At 36.0% G+C, this 26,409-nt stretch overlaps 1 pseudogene; it reads right to left on the reverse strand.

Moving 5' to 3' along the window:
• Positions 1-1,796: 1,796 nt before the first annotated feature.
• The window catches only part of LOC149206069 (protein argonaute 1B-like), a 34,212-nt pseudogene continuing 9,599 nt past the window's right edge, over positions 1,797-26,409 (reverse strand).

Consider the following 26,409-nt stretch of genomic DNA (forward strand, 5'->3'; position numbering starts at 1 on the left):
ACAACAAGTTAACCTACACCTTACTCATGAAAAATATGTAACCTAATCATCAAGCTAACTATCATATAACAACAAAAAATCAACCTATAACATACTCAACAACAACATATAACATATAAAATGATCATAACAAGTTAACCTACAACATACTCATCAACAACATATAACATAATCATCAAGTTATCTAACATAAAACAACAATGGAAATACATACCGCCACATATTACTATCATGCATGACTATCCAACATATGTGCATATGACTACACTAAAAAAATAACATCTATCATGTATGTAACATCAATAGACATGTACATAAACCTAATGTATATAACCCTAATGCATATAACAATCATTAACCTACATACATGAACACCCAACATACACACCAATATGACGACATGCTCTTAACTCGAGGTCTGATGCCACAACTTCACTTTAATGATATGCATCTTCTGCACTATCTCAGCCAACTCATTAGCATCATAACATACCAATAGCATCATGATGACATAATTTCATAAAATGACCTCATGCACAACGACCTTCACCATGAAAATGCATGCATGACAACATATAGACACTGACATTCGTAACAAATGCATATACAACTAGACACTCATGATGACACATCCCACAACAACACCATCAACCTTCACATGGCGACATCACTGCAACCATGATCAACACCCTAAAAATTCAACGAGCACATGGACTACAAGCATAAGTAACATATATGCAACTGACATGTATGCATGGAAAACCACTAGTACAAAATGGCTAATTAGTTACTAAAAGAATGACTAAATTTTGCATATCAACGACCAATTTTATGTCGGTGACCAATAGAAGCTAATTTACAGTATCTTATAACGCAACCAACTTTTAGTCATTTTTAGCTTAGTCATTAATTGGTTGTCTCAATTTTATCATCTAGTAGTATATTTAGTCATTAATGGCCACAATTAATGACTAGATACACAACAAAATATACTACTATATGATCACCCAAGAAAACCAATTAATGACCAAAGAAATATGACCAAAATGTTAGTCGCATTATAACATACTGTAAAATAGCTACTAATAGTCATATATATGAAAATTTTAGTCATCATATGAAACTAATTAATGACCAAAGAAATATGACTAAATTTTGGTCTTGTTATAAGATACTGTAAATTATCTACTAATAGTAGTATATATGCAAACTTTTGTCGTCATTTCTACTCACAAATTTATCATTTACGATATTCATTTATCTTTTTTTGGTAAATTCATATTATTTATATAAATGACTGATTTAGTTGTTTATATTCATTTCATTTACATTCATTAATAATCATTATAAAGGACTAATTTAGTCATTGTATGTTAATTTTATCTATATTCATTATTAATCAATATAAGCAACTAATTCAGTAGTTTTACATTCATTTTATGTGTTCATTATTAATTAACATAAATGAATTAGTATGATTTTGTGACTATATTAAAAATATATCATACAATATTCATGCCCATATAATATGAAAACACATAACACAAATTTTCACACTAAAGTTTAATTATCTCTTTAATTAAAATGGCCACAACCAATTAAAAAATGTGAAATAGTACACGACATGAAAAGCAAGTGACTAAGCATGATCTTGAGTTTTTGAAATCTAGAACTTTACAATTTGAAAGCATCACAATGATGCACCTAGCCTGTCACTCAATTTCCTACTTAACCCAACAAAGGGATGGGATATATAGAACTTAAAAATGTCAAACATTTGTGTACCAAATCTAACATTAAAGCATAAATCTCTTGACATTTTCTTTCAAATTTGGTAAGGGTCAAACACTTTTTCCTGTAGGTACATGAGTGCTATGAGAGCTTGAACTAGTTGCAGTCATGTGACTACTAGGAACACCACTAGGTAAGGAACCATTGTTTGATGTTTATGACTCCATATAAACTAAGTCTGAAATGTAGCTAGATAGGCATAGTACGCTTGGGGTACTTGTACATAATAACAAATAAAATATATGTCAAGGACAATCACCAAATATATGAACCAAATATATATTTATGATTTAGCATTGGAGACATACCTATAGAAATTAAGCATGTACATATCGCATATCTTCCAGAAACCAATCGATACAAGTGAATATGAGCTCAATAAAATATACAAGGCATTAATTTTTTTCTAGTTGTTTTTCAATTTAAGAACAAAAACCAACTCCCAATTTTCAACTAGATGAGCACAAAAATAATTTTTTCAAAACTGAAAAACAATCATTGCTCAAGAACTAACATTATTTCAAACATTAATTAAGATTTACCTTAAAACCAACTACAACTAAATATCTATTTATATTTTCCATCTATAACTTCCAACTCTTATCCTATTGCTTAAACATGAATTTTGCAACTTGAAACTATAAAATTTTCAATATACAACTCAAAAACCAATAAGAAAAGTAAAAGTCCAAACTGATAAGAAACACAGTAAAAATGAATTATAATATTTTGAAAATAGGTTATCTAATATACACAATGCATTAGGGGTAAAGAGGATGAGGTAGAGATCTACGTGTAACATATATTGTTGGTTAAGGACTACAATCCATCGACTATGAATTTGTTTTCATCCCAAAGAACATGATAATGGGCAAATCTACTAGTTCCCTATAAACATAATAGACAGAAATTGGTAATCCTCCAGTCAACATGTTCATTTATGCTAAGTTGGATAACATAATAACATCTTAACCTTAGAATATATCAACTTATTATCCAACCAAATGTAAAATGTAATATCAATGGTACCTGAGTACCAACATCGTTGCAGAGGTAAAAGTCAAATTTTGTTGGATGGAAAATTTTTGAGTCAACTATAGTGCCTAGCATATCATAAAAAACGACCATAATCACTAACCCTTATGTAGAATAAAAGGAAGCTTACAATATAATTATGATCAATAGAGGACTATCATACATAATATGTGACAACTGATAGTTGTGTATTCCATAATAATTATCTTCTTATCTGGAAATATGTTTCTACTCTTATCTGTAGCATTTCGATCTGGATGGTTGTTTGCAAAGAGTCTGGTATGGTGACGTTTTTGAACCACCACAAAAGTAACTGGAGGTTGATAATTTGGTGCAAGAGATGCACAGGCCTAAAATTACCACCACATAAATTCAACTCACTGCATGGATATAATGGTTTGAAGATGGATAAGATGGATACAAGGATAATCCCACAATTAGAAAAAAAAATTGATTTTGAACCATGAATTTTGAATGTAACATTGCAAGGGTTCTCTTATAGTTATAGATAAACAATGAATTTCTACAAAATAAGGCATAACAAGGATTTTAAGATGATCTTCCTCAAACAAGAAACAATCAAATTTGATAATTTGCAAAAAGTAACCTTAAAATAATAATTGTCATTATGCATATCCCCAATCTTATGAAGACACTTATTTCTCTCTAGGAACTGAAGTCAATGAATACTCTTATTGATCCTATAGTGAAAAAGTATGGTGCTTCCATTAATTACATATAGAATGGGGGTTATTTTCTTGCCATTTTTTCACAAATTATAGTACATGGTTCTTTGTTCATTATTTTGGATGGCGCATGAGCATGTAATCATCTAGACCCTGCGTAAACAAAGATGTCATATTGCTTGTGGTCCTGATATCTGAGCCACTTTTCTAGGCTAGTCTCCAGACCACTACCTAGAACTTCATGTAACTTTCCAGAATCATATATCTCATAACAATGAATCTAATCATTCAAACTTGAGTTGGAAACTTGACCTAGGATGACTAGAACATATTAGGCATTTCGTCAAATGCATGGTAAAAATGTAAGTTAAAGGTCATGAATGCATATCTGAGTGTAAACCTATGTACATTAGCTTAAAATCAATGAGAATGTCTAATTCCCTCTCAAGTAGCTGCAACAACACTTGTTAACCCATGCATTTATCAACCATTCATCAGATAATCAAAGCATATCAAGAGACATAGCTAGAACATGTTATAGAACCATGCTTATAACCAACATATAACCAAAATATTAGCCATGATAGAACAACCATAAAAGAAACACAATAACAAGCACAAATGCTCATAAATCACAATAGGAAAATAACTCTTATTAACTTATGCAAAATCCAACCAAGTCAAGGACTTCCACGTACCGCTTGACCAAAGATTGAGCTGAACCAAATATTTCTTCCAACCAATCATCCCCATGCCATATTCCAAGCATGAAATGTGGGATCTCATGTCCAAATAAACCAACACATAATCAACCAAAGGAATCTAGAGGTTAAACCACCTCCACCATCAAACTACAATGATATCATCAAAACCGGTCAAGAGATCACAAAACCAAAACAATCTTGGATGCCTAATAATTTCTTCACCATATATTTAGACATTTTTCTATCTCCACCCACCTAGAAGGCGACTCCAAGAGAAAACCATATCCACCCCAAACGCTTGGGAATTTTCTTGAGACCACCTCACTTGGTTCGAAAAAATTCTGGTAATGCAAATATTAACCTAGAAATAAATCCCATCACATCAAGGTTATCCAAGAAATGGAAAGGAAATGCTGAAACCATTGTCAAACCTAGAAAAACCCATTCCAATGAAAACAAATGAACCAAATACACAAATTCATGTACCATGCATTCACACCTCAGCTAAGAAATAATACATGCAACCTGCTACCTAATAAATATTCCTCCTGAAGCTACTGATCCAACCTTCGCCTTGCTTTCCTTTATTTCCTTTTTCCTTCCTTTGCTTCCTTTATTTATTTCTCTTCTTGGTTTGCTTGATTGCTTTCTCATCTTGGTGCTCTCTCTCTCTCAAGCTAATTCCAAAACCAAACTGACAAATCCTCAACTAACAAAAACTATGAATGGATTCTCTGAATCCTTTTAATCATTAAGGCCTATATTTTCTTCATTTTCCTTTATTTTTCCTCTTATTTCCCTCTCATGAAAATTTGTGTCCCTTCACCTTATTTTCTTCTTTTTTACTTTATTTTCATAAATAAGTGCCAATTATTGCTTCTTTTCCTTTGCGAATCCCTTTGCCAATTTCCTTAGCCATTAATAAACAAAAATTGACACCCACTAGGATGTTTTTCCCACCATTCAACTTGGAATACCAGTCCCATGACGTTGGTCTTATATTTTTTACATGGAAAATCAACTAGGGGATGTTACAAACCTCTCCCTTTTGGGGGAACATCATACTCGGTGTTCTATGACACCTATGACCAGAAAATTGTTGAAAATAAAAACTTACAACTTATGGAGCTTTATAACCCATCTCGTTGTAGTATTCACAATGACCACTATTAAAAACATGACATTCATAACATTTATTAGAGCTTTATAACAACTCATTAATATATTTACAATAACAACCACATATATACTCATGCACATTTATGATGTAGGAGCATCTAACCCCCCCTAATCAAACAAAGGAATCCAAAGTGGATGTGGACCATCGAGCTAAACAAGGGGACTTTCTATTTAAAATAGAGCTTAAATGACGGAAGGGATAATGTCTCTCAAAGACTTTATTTAATGTAATCTGCCATGTATGCATTATGGAGTGGTTTGTTAGAGGATTGATCGAATCCTTTCAGTGATCCGATCCAATGTGATATATATATATATGTGTGTGTGTGTGTGTGTGTGTGTTTGTGTTGAACCTGTGTGTTCAAAGGGGTAGAGAGATTAATATACTTGATTTGTAAACCTGAGTGTTAAAATGTAGTCAAGGGAGTACTCATTCTAAGGTTGAAATGCCTTAGATATGTAATCATATCGTGTATAATATATAAATGTGTTCAAGTGTTGAATTTGTGTGCTGTGTGTATTCCATAAATAACTTGAATGTGTTAGTGTTGTAGTTTTGATCGACCATCGATCACTGAATGGATCGATGGCGATCCAAAGATAGTGAGTGATTGTTATATGTATGGAGTGATTGTATGTTTAGACAAAGGATGGTAGAGGAAACCTGTGGAAAGCGCAAATTCCATCAAAGGCAAACGAGACCAAGTGAAGAGGAATGAATGAGAGAATGTATAGGAGCCGTTATATCTTATGGATCATCGGTCCAAATCCAATCGTAGAGGAGTGGAGATCTCATATCGCATCGGCAGAATCATTATCAGAATGGAGCAGAACGATGATGCGACAAAGAGTTGCGATTGAACGACAACTGTTGGATCAGATCTAGGATCGACGGTTGCAATAAAATCACTAATCGCAATATGGAAAGTCAAAGGACCAATGACAGTGTAATGGTGAAATTCTGATACACTGATAGAAAAGTACCGATCGGCGATCTGAAGTCGGGGTGATCGGAGTTCAAGATATAACGATAGTGCGATGGATACTCCAAAGGCTGATTATGTGATATGTTGAAACTCCAATATTGCCGAGAGCTAATAATCATAGTTCAGAGACTGGTGAAGGGATGGTACAACATTGTGGAAGGTGCAGACCCGACGATAATTCTAGACATAGGTTTAATGAATTTGAAGTCCAACTTTTGTGTTCTAGCGGGGTTTCTGTGTGCATTCCCATGTTCTCGTGTATTTCGATAAACATTGTGGTCCTGATTTTTATAAAGAAATTTGATAAAGTGTTAAGTCCATGATTTTAAAGGCTTATAACCTCAAAATGCTTCTGATAGGCTTTGTGGGCCCATAACCCATAGGCCTTAAGATCAATTTTTGTAAAGCAAAGGGATTTTGGTTAACCCCCAAATTCTCTCTGCATCAAGTGGTATCAAAGCAGGGAAAGTTTTCCTGCGAGAAGGAAGAAGGAGTGCAAGCAGAAGGAGAGGAGGTACAGTTGTTTAAATTTGGAGATTTTATGGTCTTACTGTCATGCAGATAGTGGCAGTAGAAGGTGAGACGACTTGCAGCAAACCTAGAGCAAGCAGTGCTCAATTCGTTCCAGAGAAGAGAACCAGAAGGATGCCAAAAGACCAAGTGAGGAGGGCTTGGTGAGGTATCGTGTAATAGAGGAAGACTATTACTCCAGAGGTTGGTTTCAGCTCACAAATATCATAAAAGCAGTTCCACTGAAACAGTGGGTAGAATTGCTAAGGACAAGGAGACGCATATGACCAAGAGGTCATAAATTTTTGTGCCTTGGGAGTCTGATGCAGGAGCATCTAACCCCCCCAATCAAACAAAGGAATCCAAAGCGGACATGGACCATCGAGCTAAATAAGAGGACTTTCTATTTAAAACATAGCTTAAATGATGGAATGGATAAAGTCTCGAAGACTTTATTTAATGTAATCTGCCATGTATGCATTATGGAGTGGTTTGTTAGAGGATTGATTAGATCCTTTCAGTGATCTGATCCAATGTGATATATATATGTGTTGAACCTGCGTGTTCAAAGGGGTAGAGAGAGTAATAGAGAGAGTAAATACTTGATTTGTAAACCTAAGTGTTAAAATGTAGTTGAGGGAGAACTCGTTCTAAGGCTGAAACACCTTAGATCTGTAATCATATCGTGTATAATATATAAATGTGTTCAAGTGTTGAATTCATGCGCTGTGTGTATTCCATAGATAACTTGACTTTGTTAGTGTTGCGGTTTTGATCGACCATCGATCACTGAATGGATTGATGGTGATCCAAAGATAGCGAGTGATTGTTATATGTATGGAGTTATCATGTGTTTAGACAGAGCATGGCAGAGGAAACCTGCGGAAAGCACATATTCCATCAAAGGAAAACAAGACCAAATGAAGAGGAATGAATGAGGGAATGTACAGGAGCCGTTAGATCTTATGGATCATCGATCCAGTTCCAATCACAAAGTAGTGGAGATCTCATATCGCATCAGTGGAATCATTATCAAAACGGAGCGGAATGATGATGCCATAGCGAGTTGCAATTGAACGAAAACTGTCGGATCAGATCCATGGTCGATGGTTGCGATCAAATCACTAATTGCAATATGGAAAGTCAAAGGACCAACAACAGTGGAATGGAGGAACGCTGATACACCGATAGCGAAGTACCGATTGACGATCGGAAGTCGGGGTGATCGGAGTTCAACAGATAGCGGCAGTGCGATGGATACTCTGACCTCCGATTATGCGATATGTTGAAACTCCGATATCACCGATAGCTGATAATTAGAGTTCAGAGATCGGCGAAGGGACCGTACAGTGCTGTGAAGTTGCGAACCCGACGATAATTCTAGACGCAGGTTTAATGAATTTGAACTTCAACTTTTCTGTTCCGGTAGGGTTTCCTTGTGCATTCCCTTGTTCTCGTGTATTTCGATGAACATTATGGTCCCAATTTTTATAAACAAATCCGATAAAGTGTTAAGTCCATGATTTTAAAGGCTTATAGCCTAAAAACGCTTCCAATAGGATTTGTGGGCCCATAACCCATCGGCCTCAAGATCGATTTTTGTAAAGCAAAGGGATTTTGGTTAACCCCCAAATTCTCTCTGCGTCAATTTACTTCAACCAACAAATAATCATATTGTTTATGGAGCTTTATAATGATAACTCGATACAGTATGCACATTTTATCTAACCAACAAATAAAAGGAGACGATGCCCACATTAGTCAACAAGGGAATCCAGAGGATCACGCCTCCACCCTCAAAGTAATAACAGGATTCACCTCCTTCCCAGGAAGTCTAGAATCCATTGCCAAAGTCAAACCTGCATCCAATACCGAGCGGTAACATCCTTGCACTACATGTTCCCCCAGTGAACAATTACCAGCTCATGTTTTTAGGGCACACACCCAATGTGTTTCAAATTCCATCTAGAAATGTTAATGACAAAAAAAAATCATTCCCAGAGCTTCCCTTCTTAATTACATAGTCCCTCGGGACATCTTGTCACCCCCTTTTGTGCAGTCACTCACCTTCCAAGTTCCTCAACATCCTCTTCTCTACTACATAGCCCCTCGGGTGATCCATCCCTTAGCAAGGCTTCCTCACATCGAAATGTAAAAAAACCAAGGCATGTCCATGCCTCAAAACCATCATATCAATCATAGCATTCCCATGGCAATAAATAGACACTATTGGGTACCAGTGTCCATAATGGCCCTGATCCTGAATGCTTTACCAACATACTGTTGCCTGTTCCAATTCCTTTTTATTACTGTTGCTAATTCTTGTAGTCAGTTTCAACCACCCAAATTGGGCATTTCCCTGCTTTTCTATACCAAGAAAATAATTTCGATTAGACTAAAAAGGAATTGAAATTGATTCAAATCGTACCTCATTGGTGGTCTGTCAATAAGGTACATTTACAATTATATTTACTACTTGTCATAACAATTCAAACTATCTCTTTGACCAAATCATCACATATAAACATATCACATCAGGTTAACATAAAACACAACCATCATAAATTAGAATCATAGACCAAATGCATAACTTAAAACTGAGATAAAATACTTATACTTATTTTTCAAATGGTTCTTTGCTCATGCCTTTGTTCTTTGTCCTTTCCATACACACAAAAAATTGGTTGCCATACCCGGAAAGCACCCAATGCCTTCTCTTCTCTTCAATCATGTACACATAGTGTACATCATAACACATACACCCACATGGCGTAAAACACCCCACAATACATACACCTACACCTGGATGTACAAAAAAAAACATACACTTGCACTTGGTGTACAACACCACACAATACATATACATACATAGAGTACAACAACACAAATACACATGGCACGATACAACGTCTACACAATACACATAACACAATGCCATATGTACATAACACAACATGTACAACATATACACAATACCGCATGTAAACAACACCACCTGCACAACATGTACATAGCACCACATGTACACAACACCACATCTACAACATGTACATAAAACCACACGTACACAGAACTATATGCAAAACATGTGTGCAACACCACATGTACAACATGTACACAACAATAGTGCTTCACATCCAGAGACCACACTATCTCTACCAAGAAACCTTTCTTCCAGTGTCTTTCCCATGCCTTAATGTGTGCATCCACAACCCGAATCTCAAGTCTTTTTTTCTTTCTACTTATCCATGCTTGTCCTAACATGTCACATATCACATTGCTTTCATTCATATTATGTATCCCTCAACATAGCTTGTCCATAACATAGGAATAGTTATAAGAACATAATATCAAATCATATCCACATGCTACTAACCTCATTGATCAACCATGGTTACTCTTCCCACTTGATTCCTCATAAAACCTATAACCTTTTCATGTCATTCACCTACATAAACAATCATTCCTCCACTAGAATGATCTTAGATGACCCTGTCAGATAAAAACATACATACATACATTTATAAATATATAGACATCAACATAATCATGATCACACCATAATTACCAGATATCATAATGTCAAGGTTTAGAGAACTCTATTTAACCATTCAATGCATGCAAAACATTGAGTACAACAGTTCCCAAAATGGCCTACTTCAAATCCATTCACTTTACCTTTCTTGTTACCTTTATCATGGTTGTCCTACCACCATATATTTACCCCAATGGACCAAACAAATCTAGATGGATGTCATATTATTTCCTTCAGCTATGCTTATACATGCACCAGGATTCATCCCAGTCTTGCATTAGCTATTGGATTTCATTTAGCTCCCCCGAGCTCCATTAACTTTCCTTTCCCCGAAAAATTTCCAAGACCCTTAAAAAATAAAGGGAAAGAACAAGAAATAAACAAGATGAAAACCATGAAAAACCAATAGGAATACAACACCACAAACAAAGTGGTATGCCCATGCACCAGAAATAAACGAAACCACAAATCAGCAAAAACAAATTAGAAAGCACTGAAAGAACCAAAAATTCTAGCATAGACCATGACTCAATCCCCATGGGTTCCCAATGATTCTAAGGAAATCTCAACCTGAGGCTTCTTCAAGATTTCATGGCAGTCTCTTTTTCCATGAAATCCCCTACATCATACTACCATAAACAATTATCAGTGCATAAATAAACATAACAATATATCGATTACCCTACCTTGTTGTGCCCAGCATGCTAACTTGTAACTGAACATGTACATATATAATCTCTCAAGGAACTCGAAATCCTTGATGAATCTAACTGTTATCACCCTAAAATTTTTATTTCTAAGCTTTGGAAAGTTTTCCTTGTTTCTAGTCATAGTCTTATAGGTTTTGAGTCATCTCATCTTAATAAGTGTCATTCTCTTTTCCAAAAAATAAATTTCACAGCCTCATTCCATGTCCTAAAAGCCTCACCATGTGTTTTGACATCACTAAGATTCCAAAGGATTGGTGTTAGTCTTGATCTAGTCTTTCCATGGTCGCTTTAGTGTCTAAGATTTAGAAAAGAGTCTTGTTGGTATGGTGAAATAGGGTCAACACTCTGTTCTTGCCCATCACTGGTCCCACATCACCCAAAATTCCATGTGTCAAACTTGTGTCAAGGTTTTCGTAGTGCAAAACTCACTCTAGGTGTTTTCATAGCACAAAACGCAGAATTTGTACTAGATATGCTATGAAATCGGGGATTCTGAACTAGGATTTTTCGTAGCGCGCTACGAAACCCCTGAAGCAGCCTGTTTCAGCATAAAAATCTTTGTTTTCTGCTTTTACTAGTCAACTTCCAGAAGGTCTCCTAAGCAACTGAGAACTAAATTTCAAAAACTGAAAGAGGCTTTTCTTCCTAACATACTAAAATACAAAAACCTATTTCCATTTCCTCAAATTAGTTTTGAGGTGGGAGGAATTTATGGTTAAACTTGCGCTACGAAACTGCTGTAGGTGTAGTTTTTCACAAACTAGAATTTTCCAGTTTGCACATGATATTCAAAGACAGTTTGTGGTCACAAGAAAATGTATTTTGGAATTTTGAAGGAAATTTTATTCATAAAATCTCCATCTACAATAACCTATCTCACTTTCTTCATAAGTGTTTTCAGTTGGGAGATACTAAGATTTCTTTGAAACCCTAATTTTAGAGAACGGATTTTTCCTGTTTTACACGTATTTTTCAAGGACAGATTTTGGACAGCTGGAGAAGTGTTTTAAAAAAAAGAGAGGTTTTTGTTCTAGACAACATGGAATACAAAAACCTCCTTCAGTTTTGTAAAATGTGCCATGGATGAGGAGATAAAGGCTCTGTCCCACGTGCTAACTTTCAAGGATCCTAAACCTAAAAACAAGGAAACATGTTCCCTAATTTCTAGGGTTGGTCATCAGCATTCAGGTGATAACATGGGATGCTTCATCAAATTCGACTTCATGAGGTTATAGTTGTCAAAGAATGCATTTAATTTTTATCTGAGGTGGTTTAGTCATAATAAGGAGTTACACTCCTAGTTGTATTAGGTCACTAGGACTGCTAGTTAACAACTAGTTGTAATTAATAGTTTGTTTTAAGTGTCAATAGGTGTCAAATTAGGAGGAATTCAAATTCCCCTAAAGCTGGAAGAGGAATCTAAGTCCTGTAATGAAATCTATATATTGGAGAAAATCTAATGTAACAAGGGTTGGAAAAGGTTATAGAAAAAGACTACTGTTGTAAATGTTGTGCAGGGACTGATATATACAGAAGCAGTTGGACTTTTCTGAGGCTGAGATTCTTAGTGTACTTCAGTGAGCTTTATATTTTATCTTTGGTATGTTTTACTTCCATAGTCTTAATGCTTATTACTCATAATTCATGGAGGAACATGCTCAGACTTCCTTTAAGTGTTAAACTATGTTGAATTGAGTTCTTGGGTCCTATCTTTCGATGTTTTTCTTCAATGTTTTAATACTTATTACTCAAAATTCATGGTTACTCATGCTCTGACTTCCTTTAGGTATTAAACTCTAATCAATCACTTTAATTTCTTTCCTTTTGAATACCTTGATGTATCATTACTCAGAATTCATGCCCACATGCTCTGACTCCTATGAACTTCAAGTTATTGAGACTTTCTTGAATGTCTCACTCTTTCATTGAAGTATATACAAGCCTCAGTTTTATAAGAAGAGCTATTTGTTATCCTTATCTCTGTCACTGAATCCATATCCCAATGGTAGCAAGTCTCCATATTTCAACCTATAAACATATAAAATCCCAAACCATAGAGTTAGCCATCTATCCATATCTTAAATCAATATCATTAACCCTTTGAGAGAGCCCTCTCAGGCTAAGAAGGCTAAGCCTCAGCCAAAAGTTGGTTTGAAAGAGTTACTCAAGGTCCACCTGATCAGCAGCCTTTCAGGGGTTGATTTTGTGATAACATTTTGGTGCGTCTACCGGGAGCCTAAAGTCTATTCATTCTCGAAATCAAGAAGCTGAACTTTTGAAGGTAGCAGGAGCTCAGACATCTTTTTGAGGTTGCAAAACTACCTTGGCGACTCCACACATCAAATAAAAAATTGGAAGGTGACTCCACTGCTAGAATATCAATAGCTTGATGAAATTTCAAAATGAGTTTCATTGCAAGAATGAATGCTAGGTTTGCCCCTATGAATCAGTCTCATATCCCTGGTTTTCCAAATCCTATGCCAAAGGTTGATTGGTTAGATGATCTTCCAATATTCAAAGATGAAAAGAAAGACAATGTTGCTCTTCATTTGGTTAGGTTCCATATGCATGTACGCAGTCTTAAGGTTCAGTTCCCTGAATATTGTCTCATGAAGATGTTTATGACCACTTTAGAAGGAAAAACATGGTCTTCGTATAAAATCTTGGAAAATGGTTCATTATATTCTCTTACTGATTTCCATGATGTATTCTATGACATGTATAAAGAATGTCATCCATCCTTATTGCTGGTCAAAGATTGTTGTAAACATTCTGCGAGTTTTATTCAATATTTGGAGGATTGTTATGATGATGATGAATTTATGGATGAAGAAATTTTAGAGGCTCTTCATAACAATACATTTCAACAACTAGAAGAAAGGATAACATCCCATGAAATGCAGCATGAAAATCAACATGGGTTTACTTATGAAAACCATGTTACATCCTTTGAGATTAATGTGAAGATGCAACAAACTTGCCAGTCTTTTGATCATAAAGAGTATGAAAATGATTACAAACACCAAGAAGAAATACTGGAAGAAATTTTTTATAACCCTCAGGCAGAGGAAAAGGTTGATCATTTATGTAATTCCTTGCAGCAGATTACTTCAAAGAATGATTATAATAATGAGGAAAATTACATTGTTTGTGGAAATCATGTAGAAAAGTAGTTGGATAGCATATCAAAAGAATCTTGTGTGGCTGAGAATCAGTTGTCTGAAGATATAGAATGTTATGATGATCATCAAACTAATCATGTCTTTTTTGACCCTATAGCTGATTACATGGAAAAGATTTACTGTTCAGGCTTCCAGTTATATTTTCATCTTGAAGAACAGTTACACCTCATGCTGCCTTGGTTATTTCAGTATCTGGTTTATTTTTGCTTCAAGCACAGTCAAGAGATTCAAGTGTCAGATCAGATCAACAACAGGCTTCATTGGAAGTTTCATGTTCCTTGAGCTAAAAGTGGAGATTGCAACTAATAGGATAGGTAGGAATGTGCAAATAAGCTCAGGGTACGTTGATTGAGAATCTGTTTCAGTAGGTGTGTATTGAATTCTTCTTTCAGAAATCATAAAAGGTTTGAGGAGCAAATTGGGCAGAAGTTCAGAGTTTTATTCTAAAAGATGGATAGCGGCACTGGAGCTACAAGTTCTTAGTATACCACAATGGCACACTATCCCTAGTGGAGCCACTGTTATCACCCTAAAATTTTTGTTTCTAAGCTTTGGAAAGTTTCCCTTGTTTCTAGTCATAGTCTTATAGGTTTTGAGTCATCTCATCTCAATAAGTGTCATTCTCTTTTCCAAAAAAAAAGGTTTCACAGCCTCACCATGTGTTTTGACATCACTAAGATTCCAAAGGATTGGTGTTAGTCTTAGTCTAGTCTTTCCATGGTTGCTTTAGTGTCTAAGATTTAGAAAAGAGTCTTGTTGGTATGGTCAAATAGGGTCAACACTCTGTTCTTGCCCATCACTGGTCCCACATCACCTGAAATTCCATCTGTCAAACTTGTGTCAAGGTTTTCGTAGTGCAAAACCCACTCTAGGTGTTTTCGTAGTGAAAAATCCAGAATTTTCACTGGCTGTGCTACGAAATCAGGGATTCTGAACTAGGATTTTTCGTAGCGCGCTACGAAACCCCTGAAGTAGCCTGTTTCAGCATAAAAATCTTTGTTTTCTGCTTTTACTAGTCAACTTCCAGAAGGTCTCCTGAGCAACTGAGAACTCAATTTCAAAAACTGAAAGTGTCTTTTCTTCATAAAATACTAAAATACAAAACCCGCTTTCAGTTTCTTCAAATTATTTTTGAGGTGGGAGGAATTTATGGTTAAACTTGCGCTACGAAACTACTGTAGGTGCAGTTTTTCACAAACCAGAATTTTCCATTTTGCACCTGATATTCAAAGACAGTTTGTGGTCACAAGAAAAGGTATTTTGGAATTTTGAAGAAGGTTTTTATTCATAAACTCTCCATCTACAATAACCTATCTCACTTTCTTCATAAGTGTTTTCAGTTGGGAGATACTAAGATTTCTTCGAAACCCTAATTTCAAAGAAAAATTTTTCCTGTTTTACACGTGTTTTTCAAGGACAGATTTTGGACAGCTGGAGAAGTGTTTTAAAAAACCAAGAGAATTTTTTTTTCTAGACAACATGGAATACAAAAAATTCGTTCAGTTTTGTAAAATGTATCATGGATGAGGAGATAAAGGCTCTGTCCCACGTGCCAACTTTCAAGGATCCTAAACCTAAAAACAAGGAAACATGTTCCCTAATTTCTAGGGTTTGTCATTAGTAGTCAGGTGATAACGTTGGATGCTTCATCAAATTAGGCTTCATGAGGTTACCGTTTTCAAAGAATGAATTTAATGTTTAGTTGAGGTGGTTTAGTCATAATAAGGAGTTACACTCCTAGTTGTATTAGGTCACTAGGACTGCTAGTTAACAACTAGTTGTAATTAATAGTTTGTTTTAAGTGTAAATAGGTGTCAAATTAGGAGGAATTCGAATTCCCCTCATGCTGGAAGAGGAATCTAAGTCCTGTAATGAACTCTATATATTGGATTAAATCTAATGTAACAAGGGTTGGAAAAGGTTATAGAAAAGGACTACTGTTGTAAATGCTATGCAGGGACTGATATATACAGAAGCAATTGGACTTTTCTGAGGCTGAGATTCTTAGTGTACTTCAGTGAGCTTTATATTTTATCTTTGATATGTTTTACTTCCATAGTCTTAATGCTTATTACTCAAAATTCATGGAGGAACATGCTCTGACTTCCTTTAAGTGTTAAGCTATGGTGAATTGAGTTCTTGGGTCCTATCTTTGGATGTTTTTCTTCAATGTTTTAATACTTATTACCCAGAATTCATGCCCACATGCTCTGACTCCTATGAACTTCAAGTTATTGAGACTTTCCTGAATGTCTCACTCTTTCATTGATGTATATACAAGCCTCAGTTTTATAAGAAGAGATATTTGTTATCCTTATCTCTGTCACTGACTCCATAGCCCAATGGTAGCAAGTCTCCATCTTTCAACCTATAAACATATAAAATCCCAAACCATAGAGTTAGCCATCTATCCATATCTTAAATCAATATCATTAACCCTTTGAGAGAGCCATATCAGGTTGAGGAGGCTAAGCCTCAGCCAATTGAAAGAGTTACTCAAGGTCCACCTGATCAGCAGCCTTTCAGGGGTTGATTTTGTGATAAAACTAACCATACCTAAAAACCAACTATTATACCTATCAAATACATGTTCACGAATATAGCACGTATCCACATAATGTCAGACAAAATCAAGGTTAAGAATACTTCATGTATTCATGCAAAACACTCATTCATTTGGAATTGTTTTTTCCAAACATAAACAAAGGAATTCCCACCCAATTCCTTTCTTTTACCTTTTTCTTACTGCAATTGAGTCTTATTAGGTGCTATCACATCACCCAGCTATTATTTATATAAGAAAACCAATTGTTACCTTGTCACGATAATACCAGGCATGTTGCACTGCAATTGTTCACATATGTTAGTCACTTGTTACAAAGATCAAGACATCATGTTAATTTGAAATCAATATTTATCAAGACTAACAACCAAGTCATAATCAACTCACTATCATTATTCATAATGCTACAAATATAACCCACTTGCACTCAAATGCATATCATTTGTCTCAACACATATTGTGTTAGTACAATTGTCTTAAAACAATATCATTCTTTCATGCAATCTTATAGACACATACTCATATCATGCAATTAATCAAACATTCAAACAACCTGTAAACATAACCCATTACTATCCATAGTGCACACTAAGGTAGAAGGAGGAAGCTAATATTATGGCTTGATCTCTAGTGTCCAAGTATGGAAACGGGATCTCCAAAGCTCTACTAAGTTTAACCACACTTGCAAAACTTGACTTTCATTTCTCATACACTTTATACTTGAAAGCATGCCACATAATCATGCCACTTTTCCATTCTATATATTTGACGTTAGAAATATTGATGCAAGAGCATTAGAGCTTCCAAGTCATCAAGATTTTTGGAGACAAGTTCCAAACAAGGTTTCAACATGGAAAATGTATTTTATAATAAGCATGTCTTTCAGATTAATCACATCAATTTCATTTGGTCGACATTTCGAACCAACTAATGTGGTTCATCCTTAGGACAAAGGTGAAAAAATCCACAGATCTTAATGAATAAATAGCAAGGATGCATCAGAGTCTAGAATTAACCGTTAGAAACTAGCCGTTAGGAATTAGTTATTTAATTAATAAAATAATATTTATTAATTTTTAAATTCTAATTAAAGACTAGTTGTTATAAATTAATTGTTAATTGTTTATATAAATATGTAATTATTTATTAATAATACTAAATTATTATTATATATATATATATATATATATATATATATATATATATATATATATATATATATATATATATATATATATATTATTGATTATAATAACCAAATTTATTTATAAAAGGACCAAAGTCAAATAAAAACATATTAATAATACAAACTAACCCTATTTCTATCTCATAAATAAATAATAGAATAATATAAATATAATATAATATTTACTAATTGTTTATGAAATTATTCATTAGTAATAATACTATTATTTATATATTATCTATTATTATATATAAAATAAATTAAAATCACATAATAAAATCAGAAGGGGTCACAACTTCTTAAAAAAAATAAAAATAAAAAAAGAGAGGGAAAAATCAAGATGAAAGAGCCAGAATCCAGCTCTTACTCAATTTCCACGCATCATCCCTATTATGATTGATAACATGTTTCTTAATCTCAATAGCCTCTCTTAGCTTCCTATGGGGGAAGTGATCAACCTTGGAAATGACCTTGACATTCTCAATGCAAACATGGTGCTTATATTTCTCTGCATGCTTAGCAAGAGCTAATGGGCGAGATCAGTCGTGCCTGATGTCTACTGCATGCTCTTGGATTCTCTGTTTAATAGATCAACCAATCTCCCTAATGTCGGGAACCCCACAGGAACATGGGATTGAGTAGACTTCTTTCATTTCGTTGGGGTCAATAGGGTCTTTAACGGATCTAAGAGAATCTGTAATGGTATTAAGGGGCCTGAAAGTAGAGGAAACATTATTCTTTTTAAGAATATAGGAAATCTTGTTAGTGGTCCCATGGATAAATGGGAGCTACACCTTAGAGATTGTTGGAAATAATACTGAGAGGGGGGTGAATCAATATTATCAAGTCAAATATTTCCTTTTTCAACTCCAGATAATATACGCTACTTCAGTTAATAAAAACCGCGTATCTATGCAACTACAGATAAAGAAACCCACGTATATAGAGAAAACTTATAATTAGATTTATCTTTCAGATGTTAGTTATTAATCTGTGAATCAGAAGTAAATAAACAGTACCAGAAACAGTGAAACAGAGCAGAAGACAGTCACACATAAGAACACAAGATATAAGGAGGAAACCCAATGTGGGTGAAAACCCCCTGCTGCAATTCATCTCTATCTTCTTTTTAATTAGAAACTTCTCTTTACAATGTTTTGTACTGGTACAGTCTTTACCAGTACGCAGGCTGAAACCTGCAGAGAGCTACAACTTTCTCTCGTTCTCCAGCTTTCCTGGAAGGGAGATCCAACCCCCTTAGGTCTTGTACTAGCTTGAGATACTAGTACAGAGGCTTCTACCTGCAGAAGGCTGCAACCTTCTCTTTGCTTTCAGGGACCTCGTTTCATTAATTTTCAGACTGGATCCACAGATAGCATCAATCAAACATCAATAATTTCTGCATCAACCAAACTCCTTTTCACCAATCAAAAACTGAATCAAATAAACACTTCTTTGTCCGCTGTACCCAGAACACAGTAACTGTAATCAAACACCAATTCTGAACCCAGAACATTGCAGCAATAAAACAGAAGCAACTATAAATAAATCAAGATATGTACGCTACTTCACTATTCAGCAACCTGCGTGTATACACTTCTGTACCACAACCAACCTGCGTATACGCCTCCTTCATTCACAGAAAAAGTGTGTATACGCACCTACACTTCACTGAACCTGAGTACAAATCTATAAAGGATAATTCATTCTTTTAAACATTCAGTCATTAGTTAAACCAGATTATCAGATTTATAGATCAAGAGTGCGCCACATATAACAGATCAAAATCATACAGAAATATCAATGTTCAAGCCTTGAGATTTTGATCCATCAATAGACCTTATCCTTCTTGCGCTCAGATTCCTCCTTCATTCAGATCTAGATTTGCACCATAACCCAATCACCAGTATTCCAGATCTAGCACAATATCAGATATTCAATAAATCAGATGGTCCTTTGCCACATGATCTCCTTCCCCTTTTATAGTTTGAGGCCTTCCACAATACCACGGTCCAAAACCATAATAAGCCAATACCAAGGACCCAATACCTAGGATCAACACATGTGACGAGGTATCATGGTCCAAAATCATAGGTTCAAGTACCAAGGACTAACTACCACGGACCAAAGGTAAGTTCTCCAACATATACGCGCTTTTCCTTGCATGAAAGTGCGTGTATAAGCACACGCGCCTTTGAAACGTATAACCTACGTGTATACGTGACTTCGCCTAGATGAACCTGTGTATATGTCTTTTCCTTCATTCTGAAAGCCTGAATTGAGATCTGTTACAAAAGAGAGTTGCCATCAAGGACAACACCTGTGCCATAGCTCCAAACCTGTGCCATAATGCCAACAATCTCCCCCTTTGGACTTGATGGCAACCCAACATCCTCAAAGTCAATCTCCCCCTTTGTCATCAAGGGCTCAGGGTTGTGCTCCCCCTGAGTACATGCTGAAAGTTCTACCTTGCTGTGCTGACCATGCTCCCCCTGACTGTAGGCAAGATCTGCAAAAGATGTTCTTCAAGAAGAACCAAGACATATACATTATGAAATACCTTCCTATCACCAAAATACTTAATACATACATCCATCACCCAACCAAGTGGGGATCATCCACCCAACCAAGTGGGGATACATAAGAAATTTACATATGACAACGAAGTTCATTACATGTTCATCCCAGGCATAGTGGGGAAACCAAAATAGGTCGTTACATGACCTTGACACCATAAAGGAGATACCACAAAAAAAGATACATGACATAGAGACGAATTATCTAGAACAAGACTGATGAAAGTCACATGCAGCAGCATTTGTCCATCATTATTCAGATCAGCAACCAAGATTTCCTTCTGTTCACCCGCTGCCTCTGTTCCACATAAAGCCAACAACAGCTTGAGTACTTGAACCAAGATCTTCTAAGGTAATGCCAACAATGCATTATTAGAAGATTATCTGCTCCCCCTGAACCTGTGCCAAATGGTCTCTGTCAGACCCATATTAGACTCTCTTCAACCAGAGTCTGTCCTTGCTGATTTTCTTCAGAACTCCATATACGCGACTGCACCTGCATAAATCGGCGTATGTACGCGGATTCCCCTCATCCAACTCACGTACACCATATTTTCTCTGAAACAGACAAGCTTCAACAACAGGATGAAGCATCAACTACTCCCAGCTTCTGTTTGAGATATTCAAAAGTTTCCCTGGGCAGTGGTTTGGTGAGTATATCAGCAACTTGTTCCTTAGAAGGAACATACTCCAACTTGACTTTTTTCTCAAGCACTTGTTCCCCAAGAAAGTGATATTTGATAGGTATGCGCTTGGTCTTTGAATGCATGACAGGATTCTTTGAAATGCTTATTGCAATCATATTATCACATAAGATAGATACAGGTGGAGTACAAGTGATTTGAAAATCTTGCAAGGTTTGCATCATCCAAAGAAGTTGAGTGCAACAAGATGCAACAGCCACATATTCCACTTTAGCTGTAGATAAAGCAATCGAACTCTGTTTCTTGCTAAACCAAGATACTAATCTGGAACCCATAAAGAATGCACCACCACTTGTGCTCTTCCTATCATCCACGCTTCCGGCCCAATCAGCATCTGTGTAAGCATGAAGTGTGAGATCTGTATCTCTAGGATACCATAAGCCATAGTTTTGAGTTCCTTGAAGGTACTTGAAGATTCTCTTGACTGCCTGAAGATGCGTTTCCTTTGGATTTTCCTAAAATCTTCCAACTATTCCCACTGCATGCATGATGTCTGGTCGGGTACCTGTCAAATAAAGTAGACTTCCAATCATAGATCTATAGGTTGGTTGATGCACTGCTGTTGATTCATCATTTTCACTGAGGCTGCATCCTGTAACCATGGGGGTACATACTGGTTTTGAATCTTCCATGCCATACTTCTTCAGAATCTGCTTGAGGTACTTGGTTTCAGACAAGAAGATTCCGCCTTCATTTTGTTGGATTTGCAATCCAAGAAAGTATGGCAGTTCTCCAAGCAAGGGCATTTCGAATTCTTTTTGCATCACCAAGGCAAAGCTTTGACTCATAGCTTCTTCATTGCTTCCAAAGATAATATCATCTACATACACAACAAGTATTAGCAATTTGTTATTTTCAATTTTTATATAGAGATTGCTATCTGCTGATCCTTTTGAAAAACCTTGTTGATGAAGGTATTTATCCAAACGATAGTACCAAGCCCTTGGAGCTTGTTTAAGCTCATAGAGATCCTTTTTAAGTCTGCATACAAGATTTGGATCATTCCCAAGGATGAAACCATCTGGTTGCTCGATGTATACTTCTTCTTCTAAGTCTCCATTCAGAAAGGCTGACTTCACGTCCATTTGAAATACTTTGAACTTCTGAAAGCTTGAGAGAGCAAGGAACATTCGGATGGCTTCAAGTCTAGCAACGGGAGAAAAAGTTTCTTCAAAGTCTATTCCTTCTTGTTGAGCATACCCTTTACAAACAAGCCTGGCCTTGTTTCTAATAACTTCCCCATTTTCATTCAACTTGTTCTTGAAGATCCATTTTGTTCCTATGACATTCTTATCTTTTGGTCTAGGAACCAACTCCCAAGTGTCGTTCTTTTGGATCTGCTCAAGTTCTTCATCCATTGCCTTGACCCAACATTCATCTTTGCACGCCTCTTTTACATTTTGTGGTTCAGTGGAGGAGAGCAATGCCAAATAGCTTGAGGCTTCTGCAATTGTTCTTCTAGTTTGTACACCTGCTTCTTTCTGCCCCAAAATCTGAGATTCTGGATGATTCTTCTGAACATACCTGGATGGAGTCTTCTCTTCTATCCTTGTCTGTCCCTCTGGTGCCTCTTGAGGTTCTTCTTCATCATTTGTCTGATTTGGAGAGTAGTTTTCATCCTCATCAATATTTTCATGATTTACTTGCTTAGGGATGTATCCTTTTTCATCAACCACTACATCAATGTTGTCAACAATTCTTCCACGTCTTTTATTGTAACACTTATATGCTTTGCTGTGTGGAGAATAACCAAGGAGAATGCCTTCATCTTCTCTAGGTTCAAGTTTGCCAAGCTGCTCATCAGTATTCTTAATATAGCATTTGCTCCCAAAAATTTTGAAATGCTTTACCGAAGGAGTCTCACCATACCAGAGCTCATGAGGAGTTTGAGTGTTGTTCACTCGGACATTTGTTTTGTTGAGAATAACAACTGCAGCATATGTAGCTTCACCCCAGAAGGTTGCGGGAGTTCCAGACTCATCAAGCATAGCACGAGCCATTTGTTGGACTGTTCTGTTCATCCTTTCCACCACTCCATTTTGTTGAGGAGTCCTAGCTGTAGAGAATTCCCTTATTATTCCATGTTCTTCACAGAAATCGAAAAATTCATTTGAGGTAAACTCCCCACCTCTGTTGGACTTGAGGCACTTAATTTTGTAATCTGATTCATTTTCAACCAAGGCTTTGAAGGATTTGAATTTTTCGAATGCTTCATCTTTGTGCTTCATAAGTCCTAACCAAACAAACCTGGAGAAGTCGTCAATGAATAATATAAGGTATTCTTCTCCTCGAGGTGACCTTGTCCTAAATGGACCACATACATCTGTATGGACTAGCTCAAGAGGCCTGCTAGCTGATCCTTCCTTCTTAGGAAAGTTAGTTCTGGTTTGCTTACCAAACTGACATAATTTGCATATGGTGTTGTCTGGAATTTTGATATCTGGAAGACCACGAACTGCCTGGTATTTGCATGCTTTCCTTATTTGTGAAAAGCTTAGATGCCCCAACCTCCAGTGCCATAACCAGTGTTCATCATCCTTGCTCAAATAGCATTGTTTTTGTCCTTCTTCAAATATGTATAGATTATTTGGAGTTCTTCTGCCTTTGATCACTGTTTTTCTTATATCAAGATCACGAACACTACATCCATTTGATCGAAATATTACCTCTGTTCCTTGATCGCACATCTGACTAACACTCAGTAGATTATGCTTCAAGCCATCAACATACAAAACATTTCCAGCCTTGACCTTTTCTTTCAACTGAGCAGTGCCTTTTCCTTTTATGGCTGCAGGGGTATCATTTCCAAAAGAAATCTTCTTTCCCTTTTCTAATGCAGTATATGATTCAAGTTTTTCTTTATCACCTGTCATATGCTTCGAACATCCGTTGTCGATATACCATAGATTTTCGTGTCCTTCTACATAAAAGGATATCCCACATCTTTCTGGTTGTGGTTCCTTCATTCTCCATGTTCTGGCACTTGAGTTTTGTTCCTTATGAGTTGTCTTCCAAAACTTGCTCCTGCATTCAAAATCTTCATGACCAAAGTTATTACAAATAGAACATTAAACTTCATTTTCAAGGGCTGAAAAGTTGTTATAAGTCCTTTTCGTGATCCCAGTCATATTCCTTTGTTTTTGAGCTTCTCTAGTCATGATTGTCTTATAGGCAACACATTGGGCTACTTTGTGACCAAATTTATGGAAAGAGAAGCATTGGCCATTGAAGAAACTCTTGTGATTATCAAATCTATCATCCAACCGATTGTAGTTTCTACTGACATCCATTCTTGAGGCAAATTGGGAAGATTTTACCTGTGACTGATTGTAGCGTCTATTTGTCCTTAAGGTAGCTTGCCCCCGATTTTCTTGATAGCCTTTGTTCGTTCTTGAGGTAAACTATCCCTAATATACCTGATGATTTCTATTAGGCCTTTGCTCGCTCCTCCTTGCTGCATCAAGATAACTTTTGGAGGTGGATGCTTGAGATGTTTCTTCATTATATCCCAGACCTGTCTTGATTAGTGGAGAACGCTGCACATTGATAATCTCATTCAGAGTTTCAAATCCTTTAACAAATTTAAGATTAATAGCTTTTGTTTTCTCAATCTCCTTTCTAAGACCAACAATTTCACATTCCAATTTTTCAAGATGTTTTTCCCTTTCAGCCAGTTGACATTGTAGAGAATCAATAATCGCATTTTTATCTTCTAAGAAAATTTTGAGATTAGACATCTCTTTATAAAAACCTTCTACATCTATAGCATCCATGTAGTCATCATCTTCAAAAGCCATTAAAAGTTTATATTCATTACCTCGTTCATCTTCGTCACTATTTGAAAGTCCATCACTATCTTCATGAGTGTAATAGCTTTTCTTATTTGCATTTTGTTTCTTGTTCCATCTAACAGGTTCCTTCCCTTTGTCAATCTTATCCTTGTGAGGACATTGGGTAGCATAGTGACCGACTCTTCCACAGGCAAAGCATTTGAAAGGTAACTTACCTCAGAATCGTCCAGTACCCTGTTGAAGATTTCTGACAAAATTTGATTCTTCTTCTTCTTCTGACACGTGTCCTAACTCGTAGTACTCGCCTTTGCGTGAAGCCTTGAAGGCAACTTCTCTCCTGTCTGATGGACCTCCTTTCCTCATTTCATAAGCAGTTAGAATTCCGTGCAACTGTGACATTTTAAGGCTTTGTAGATTCTCTTTTTCTTCTATTGCAGAAACTTTAGATTCAAACCTAGGGGACAAAGATCTTAGAACTTTTTCAACCACAACAACCTCTTTTATTTCTTCACCCAAAATTTTCATACAATTAACAATATCATCTACACAAAGAAAATAGTTAGCCACACTTTCATCATTATACATCCTGAGATTTTCATACTGAATCCTGAGAGTTTGAAGTTTTGCTCGTTTTACCTGATCATCTCCTTCATAGCTCAGAACAATCTTGTCCCATATCTCTTTTGCGGATTTAAACTGCATTACCTTGACAAATTCTGATTGAGATAGACATCCTAATAGAGTATTGACCACCTTTGCATTTGTTTCATATTTCTTCTTCTCAGCCGAATCTGTAGGAGTTGCTGATGGAAAAGTATACCCTATATCTATGATATCTGAGACTTCTATACCAAGAGATTGAAGATAGGCAGTAATTCTTACCTTCCAATAAACGAAGTTTGTCCCATCAAAAATTGGTGGCTTGATTGATGCTTCCCTCTCGTAGTTGCTCATGATGAACGATCTTCCTTCAAGCGATCAAGCTTCTTCTAAAGGACCTGCTCTAATACCAATTGTTGGAAATAATACTGAGAGGGGGGGTGAATTAGTATTATCAAGTCAAATATTTCCTTTTTAAAATCCAGATAATATACGCTACTTCAGTTAAAAAAACCGCGTATATACGCAACTACAGATAAAGAAACCCGCATATATAGAGCAGACTTATAAATAGATTTATCTTTCAGATTTTAGTTATTAATCTATGAATCAGAAGTAAATAAACAGTACCAGAAACAATGAAATAGAGCAGAAGACAGTCACACATAAGA

The sequence above is a fragment of the Pinus tabuliformis genome, chromosome 1_2, assembly GCF_031772625.1.
Source record: "Pinus tabuliformis cultivar Carrire ecotype Pingquan chromosome 1_2, CPIR1, whole genome shotgun sequence".
NCBI classification, from domain to species: domain Eukaryota; kingdom Viridiplantae; phylum Streptophyta; class Pinopsida; order Pinales; family Pinaceae; genus Pinus; species Pinus tabuliformis.